This window comes from Equus caballus, chromosome 15 (assembly GCF_041296265.1).
Source record: "Equus caballus isolate H_3958 breed thoroughbred chromosome 15, TB-T2T, whole genome shotgun sequence".
In the NCBI taxonomy this organism is placed as follows: domain Eukaryota; kingdom Metazoa; phylum Chordata; class Mammalia; order Perissodactyla; family Equidae; genus Equus; species Equus caballus.
The window spans coordinates 12,224,496-12,232,873 of NC_091698.1; positions in this window are offsets into that span (position 1 = coordinate 12,224,496).

Here is an 8,378-nt window from a genome sequence, read left to right on the forward strand (position 1 = left end):
GAACCACAGTTTTTTCACTTTTATGTCTATCATTCTTTTCTATATCGCTACCTTAACTGAACTTCCTGATAATGTAGACATTAACATATAGTTTGTTTTGTAGCTGGTCGTGGGGTGTCATTATTTTCATTAAGATCCTGTTCTCTTAGCTCAGCATCCACAGTATCCCTGGCGCAGAGTTGTGAGGCAAAAATTGCTTATCAAAAACATGCTCTAGGGAGACATCATCACAATGTTGGTGTGAAAGGATCCCTTTGTCTCTCCCCTTCAATCTACCGTGAGTAAAACATCCAGAGTCAAAAAAAGTTACATTGTCCAACACGTCAGGATGCCAGAGATCCATACACAGATACATGTGCAGGCAGCTTGATTGGAGCACACAGAGGAGGATAAATGATGGGACAGCAGAGGTGGTGCCCAGGATCCTGGGTTTTTGCCACAGTGGGTGAGCCAGCCACCCTCAGGCCCAGAGAACACAGTGGACAGTAGAAAAGGTGCACAAGTGACTCTAACCTCTTGGTTGCACTGGTGCCTATGGCCAAAGGGAGCACAGCAGCAGCAAGGAAGAACCTCACAATCCTGGGACCCCAAATGCAGTCCAGAGCCTGGTAGCAGCAATGGAGGCAGGCATACAAATCTGTCCTCCCAATGGTGGTATCACCTGCAGCCACAAGGAAAAAGGCAACATTGGAAGTGGAGTCCCATGGTCCAAGCTCCATCCCCATAATTTTCTTTCCCCTGCAATGGAAACAGTGCTTCTGATGCAAAGGATCTTGGATGTGAGACAGGCAATATTCATGTCTGCAGCCTTGGCACTGAAGACAATAGCTACAGTGACAGAGGCAACAGCAAGGCATCCATGATCCCCAAAGGTGCAGCCTGTGAAGATGACAGTACTAGCAACATCCTCAATATAGGCAATGGAGAGTGGAAAATGCTGATCTTTAAAACTATCCAGAGGAAATACAGGTAAGAGAAACCAAAAACTAGTGCTATCAAGCCACCTGGTGAAAAGAAAGAGAAAGAGCTGTATTCTACAAAATCTTGAAGAGTTAGAATTAAAAAAAAAGTCTTACCTAAATAAGAAAAGTGTTTGCTACAGCTAATGTGCTGGCAGAGGAATAATTCATTAAGTACCACAATAAGCCATGGTAACACAGAATCACAAAAATAAAATAAAAATCTTCCACAAACCAAACACAAATTCATGGAAGAGTGTGAACTAACTGATGAAGAATTCAAAAAATGTCATGAAGAATCTCAACATGTGGGGCATGGCCTGGTGGGGCAGCAGTTAAGTTCACACGTTACACTTTCTGGCAGCCTGAGGTTTGCTGGTTTGGATCCCAGGAGCAGACATGGCATCACTTGGCAAAAGCCATGCTATTGTAGGCATCCCATGTATAAAGTAGAGGAAGACGGGCATGGATGTTAGCTCAGGGCCAGTCTTCCTCACCAAAAAGAGTAGGATTGGCAGTAGTTAGCTCAGGTCCAATCTTCCTCCAAAAAAAAAAAAGGATCTCAATATGCTATGACAATACTCAAAAGCAGTTAAGTTCAAGAATAAAATTAATGAACAAAAGAAATACTTTACTAAAGAGATTGAAGCAAAAAGAACTAAATAGAAATTATGGAGCTGAAGAAGTCAATAAATGACAGGAAGAATGCATTAGAAAAAATAAAAAATAGAGCAGATCATATGGAAGAGAGAATTAGTGATCTCGAAGATGGAAATCCAGAGGCAATCCAGGTAGAAGAGGAGTGAGAACTAAGATTTTAAAATAACTTAGAAATTCTATGAGAATTATCTGACTCAATTAGAAAAGGCAAGATAAGGATAAGGGGGATCCAAGAAGGAGAAGAGAGAGAGAAGAGTCAGAGAGTGTATTAAAAGATATAACAGCTGAGGGTAGGGATCCAAGATGGCACCGTGAGTAGTCCTCTTTGTCTCTCCCCCTTCGAGTCTACAATTATTTGGACACTTATCGCTTAACAAAGGATATCCAGAAAGCATCTCAGGACGTCTGAGAAACCCACGTGACTATACATCGGAAGGTGGATGGACTTTCCTCCGGGAGAATGTGGAAATAGGTGAAAACTCTCCAACACCGACCGAGCAGCCTAGTACCTGCAAGCGGCTTTCTTCCAACGGATGCCCCCAGAAGATCTACACACATCTAGGGCAGGAGCAAGCACACAACAGAGGAGCGACGGTGGAAACAGGTGACCAGAACCCTACCTAAACCCCCCGCAATTACTCCTAAACGCAGAGGGAAACTTTGGAGTTGCACACCTGGGACCGCGGGGAGAGTCTCTCCCCACCATTGGCGGGGAGACCCTGCCTGGTGTTCGTGGCACCCAGAGGGTCCCAGAGAGAGTCACTGAGGGTATGGAAGTCTCCCGGCTGCCACTGCCGGCACGGTGGGGCTAGGGATTGCTGGAGATCTCTGAGCGGACTGGGACTGGATGAAGCTCCAAAGGCCGACTCCACGCCCTGGAGGGGAAGTTACAGAATTCTGCCCGGGCAGCAGACTAAACTCTCTGTCTGCCATTAGCAGAGGGGCCATGCCCAGCACTCAACTCCGGGAAAGCCCCAGAGAGAATCCCAGAGGGCGGGGTGACCCCCAGCTGCCATTGCCCATGCTGTGGGACTAGAGATTGCCAGAGATCTCGGAGAGGACTGGGGCTGGGGGAAGTTCCATAGGCCCGCTCTGTGCCCCGGAGGGGAAGTTGCAGAATTCTGCCCAGGCAGCAGACAAAACTCTCTGTCTGCCATTAGCAGAAGGACCACGCCCAGCACTCAACTCCGGGAAAGTCCCAGAGAGAATCCCAGAGGGTGGGGTGACCCCCAGCTGCCGTTGCCCGCCCCATGGGACTAGGGATTGCTGGAGGTCTTGGAGAGGACTGGGGCTGGGGGAAGTTCCAAAGGCCGGCTCTGCACCCCAGAGGGGAAGCTCCGGAGTTCCGCCCGGGCAGCAGACAAAACTCTCTGTCTGCCTTTATCGGAGGGGTAACGCCCAGCATTCAACTCCGGGAAAGTCTTGGAGAGAATCCCAGAGGCCGGGGCAACCTCCAGCTGCCATTGCCCGCCCCGTGGGGCTAGGGATTGCTGGAGATCTCGGAGAGGACTGGGGCTGGGGGGAGTTCCAGAGACCCAGCTCCGTAGCCTAGGGGGAAACCCTACAGGCTCACAGCAGCCTTAGGGAAAGCCTCTGCACAGCACCAGTAGAAAGCACCCAGCCGGCAGCCACAAGGCTGGAAGACCCCAGGGCAAAAGCAGCATAGCTAGGTGAACTAACCACAGACTGTAGAAGATGCCAAAGCTCTCCTGCGACGCATAGAGGACAAGTGAGATTTTGTGGGTGCCGACAGCAACGGAGCGACAAATATAAGTGATCCCACACCTGGCCGCTGGAAAAGCCCATAACACCGTTGCAGACCCCAAGGAGGGAGCACATCTAGGTGGGCTGCAACAGTAGGCACCAGCAGCCTGAATCCCCCCTGTGATGGCCCCCACGACAGAGGAGGGAATCCAAAGGACCACTGTGACTACGAGGAGGGGCCCAGGCCCAGTTAGCAACTGCGGACAGGGTTCCTGGTTGGTGCAGTATAAACAGCTGCTCCCACACCACAGCAACTGAAACAAGTGAAAGGAGCAACTAAACTCTATCTCCATGCGGAGGCACAAATCAACAACATCAAGCAATATGAAAAAATACATTAAATCTCCAGAACGGAAAGAAAGTAACAAATACACAGAAAACAACCCCAAAGAAAATGAGATATATAACCTAAATGATGATGACTTCAAAACAGCCATCATTAAAATACTCAATGAGTTAAGAGAGAATTCTGACCGACAACTCAACGAGTTCAGGAGCTATGTCACAAAAGAGTTTGATACGATAAAGAAGAACCAAACAGAAATATTGGAAATGAAGAACACAATAGAGGAGATTAAGAAAAACCTAGATGCTCTGAACAGTAGGGCCGATAATATGGATGAAAAAATTAGCAATTTGGAAGATGGCAATATAGAATTGCTGCAGGCAGAGGAGGAGAGAGAAGCAAGACTAAAAAGAAATGAAGAAAATCTCCGAGAATTATCAGACACAATTAGGAGATGCAACGTAAGGATCATAGGTATACCAGAGGGAGAAGAGAAGGAGAAAGGGGCAGAAAGCCTTTTCAAAGAAATAATGGCTGAGAACTTCCCAAATCTGGTGAGAGAGATGGATCTTCAGGTGACAGAAGCCAATAGATCTCCAAACTTTATCAATGCAAGAAGACCAACTCCACGGCATATAGTAGTGAAGCTAGCAAAAGTCAACGACAAGGAGAAAATACTAAGGACAGCCAGGCAAAAGAAACTAACCTACAAAGGAACCCCCATCAGGCTGTCAGCAGATTTCTCAGCAGAAACTTTACAGGCTAGAAGAGAGTGGAATGATACATTCAAAAATCTGAAGGACAAAAATCTACAACCGAGAATTCTCTACCCAGCGAAAATATCCTTCAAATACGATGGAGAAATAAAACTTTCCCAGATAAACAAAAATTAAGGGAGTTCATTGCCACAAAACCTCCTCTTCAGGAAATCCTCAGGAAAACCCTCATTCCTGAAAAATCCAAAAAAGGAAAGGGGCTACCAAACCAAGAGCAGAGGAGATAAGTAGAAGGACAACAACAGAGAGTAGCAGCTCTACATCAGAACAGATTAAACCATGGGACGAGAAACAAAGAAAATTGAAGAAAACCGGAAAACAAGACACAAAATGGTAGTGGTAGGCCCCCACATCTCAATAATCACTCTAAATGTAAATGGATTGAACTCCCCAATCAAAAGACACAGAGTGGCAGGATGGATCAAAGAACAAGATCAAATAATATGCTGCCTCCAGGAAACACACCTCAGCCCCAAAGACAAACACAGACTCAGAGTGAAGGGATGGAGAACAATACTCCAAGCTAATAATGAACAAAAGAAAGCAACTGTTGCTATACTAATATCAGACAAGGTAGATTTCAACGCAAAGCACATAAAGAAAGACAAAGAGGGACAGTATATAATGATAAAAGGGACTCTCCGCCAAGAAGACATAACACTTATAAATATATATGCACCCAACACAGGAGCACCAAAATTTGTAAAGCAATTCTTAATAGAACAAAAGAAGACACCAACAACAATACAATAATAGTAGGGGACCTCAACACACCATTAACACCAAGGGACAGAACATCCAGACAGAAAATCAACAAGGAAATAATAGAATTAAATGAAAAGTTAGACCAGACGGACTTAATAGATATATATAGAACACTTCATCCAAAAACAGCAGGTTACACATTCTTCTCAAGTGCACATGGAACATTCTCAAGGATTTACCATATTTTGGGAACCAAAGCAAACATCAATATATACAAGAGAGTTGAAATAATATCAAGCATCTTTTCTGATCATAATGCTATTAAACTAGAAATCAGCTACAAGAAAAAAGCAGAGAAAGATGCAAAAATGTGGAGACTAAACAACACGCTTCTCAACAAACAATGGATCATTGAAGAAATTAAAGAAGAAATCAAATTTTATCTGGAGAATAATGAAAATGAGAACATGACATACCAAATCATTTGGGATGCAGCAAAAGCAGTCCTAAGAGGGAAATTCATCGCAATACAGGCTCACCTCTCTAAACAAGGAAAAGCTCACATAAGCAACCTCAAACGACACCTAACAGAACTAGAAAAAGAAGAACAAACAAAGCCCAGAGTCAGTAGAAGGAGGGAAATAATAAAAATAAGAGCAGAAATAAACGATATTGAAACAAAAAAGACAATAGAAAGGATCAATGAAACAAAGAGTTGGTTCTTCGAAAGAATTAACAAAATTGACAAACCCCTAGCCAGACTCACCAAGAAAAGAAGAGAGAAATCGCAAATTAATAAAATTAGGAATGAGAGAGGAGAAATCACAACAGATACCAATGAAATACAAGAGATCATAAGAGAATACTATGAAAAACTATATGCCAACAAATTGAACAACCTGGAAGAAATGGACAAATTCCTAGACTCCGACAATCTCCCGAAACTGAATCAGGAAGAAATGGAGAATCTGAATAGGCCAATCACAAGTAAGGAAATAGAAATGGTAATCAAAAACCTCCCCAAAAATAAGAGTCCAGGACCAGACGGCTTCTCTGGAGAATTCTACCAAACATTCAAAGAAGACTTAATACCTATTCTCCTCAAACTGTTCCAGAAAATTGAGAAAGATGGAGTACTCCCTAACACATTCTATGAAGCCAACATCACTCTGATCCCCAAACCTGACAAGGACAACACAAAGAAGGAGAACTACAGGCCGATATCACTGATGAACATAGATGCCAAATCCTCAACAAAATTTTGGCAAACCAAATACAGCAATACACCAAAAAGATTATACACCATGATCAAGTGGGATCTATACCAGGGACACAGGGATGGTTCAACATCCGCAAGTCAATCAACGTGATACACTACATCAACAAAATGAAAAACAAAAACCACATGATCATCTCAATAGATGCAGAGAAAGCATTTGACAAGATCCAACACCCATTTACGATAAAAACCCTCAATAAAATGGGTATAGAAGGAAAGTACCTCAACATGATAAAGGCCATATATGACAGACCCACAGCCAACATCATACTCAATGGACAAAAGCTGAAAGCCATCCCTCTGAGGACAGGAACAAGACAAGGGTGCCCACTTTCACCACTCCTATTCAACATAGTACTGGAGGTGCTGGCCAGAGCAATTCGGCAGGAAAAAGAAATAAAAGGAGTCCAAATAGGTAATGAAGAAGTAAAACTCTCGTTGCTTGCAGACGACATGATCTTATATATAGAAAACCCCAAAGAATCCATAGGAAAACTATTAGAAATAATCAACAACTACAGCAAAGTAGCAGGGTATAAAATTAACGTGCATAAATCAGTAGCATTTCTATACACTAACAATGAACTAACAGAAAAAGAACTCAAGAACTCAATCCCATTCACAATCACAACGTAAAGAATAAAATACCTTGGAATAAACTTAACCAAGGAAGTGAAGGATCTATACAATGAAAACTACAAGACTTTCTTGAAAGAAATTGATGATGACATGAAGAGATGGAAAGACATTCCATGCACATGGATTGGAAGAATAAACATAGTTAAAATGTCCGTACTACCTAAAGCAATCTACAGATTCAATGCTATCCCAATCAGAATCCCAAGAACATTCTTCACAGAAGTTGAACAAACAATCCTAAAATTCATATGGGGCAACAAAAGACCGCAAATTGCTAAAGCAATCCTGAGCAAGAAAAACAAAGCTGGCGGAATCACAATCCCCGATTTCAAAACATACTACAAAGCTACAATGATCAAAACAGCATGGTACTGGTACAAAAACAGGTCCACAGATCAATGGAACAGAATTGAAAGCCCAGAGATAAAACCACACATCTATGGACAGCTAATCTTCGACAAAGGAGCAGAGGGCCTACAATGGAGAAAAGAAAGTCTCTTCAACAAATGGTGCTGGGAATACTGGACAGCCACATGCAAAAGATTGAAAATTGACCATTCTTTTTCACCACACACCAAAATAAACTCAAAATGGATCAGAGACCTAAAGATTACGCCTGAGACAATAAGTCTTTTGGAAGAGAATATAGGCAGTACACTCTTTGATATCAGTTTCAAAAGAATCTTTTCGGACACTATAACTCCTCAGTTGAGGGAAACAATAGAAAGAATAAACAAATGGGACTTCATCAGACTAAAGCGCTTCTTCAAGGCAAGGGAGAACAGGATTGAAACAAAAAAACAGCTCACAAATTGGGAAAAAATATTTACAAGCCACTTATCCGACAAAGGGTTAATCTCCATAATATACAAAGAACTCACACTGCTTAACAACAAAAAAACAAACAACCTGATCAAAAAATGGGCAGAGGACATGAACAGACATTTCTCAAAAGAAGATATGAATATGGCCAATAGACACATGAAAAGATGTTCATCATCGCTAATCATCAGGGAAATGCAAATCAAAACTACACTAAGATATCACCTTACACCTGTTAGATTGGCAAAAACATCCAAAACCAAGAGTGACAAATGTTGGAGAGGTTGTGGCGAAAAAGGAACCCTCATACACTGTTGGTGGGAATGCAAACTGGTACAGCCACTATGGAAAACAGTATGGAGATTTCTCAAAACGTTAAAAATAGAAATACCCTATGACCAAGCCATCTCATTACTGGGTATCTATCCTAAGAACCTGATATCAGAAATCTCAAGAGTCTGTTGCACCCCTATGTTCATCGCAGCATT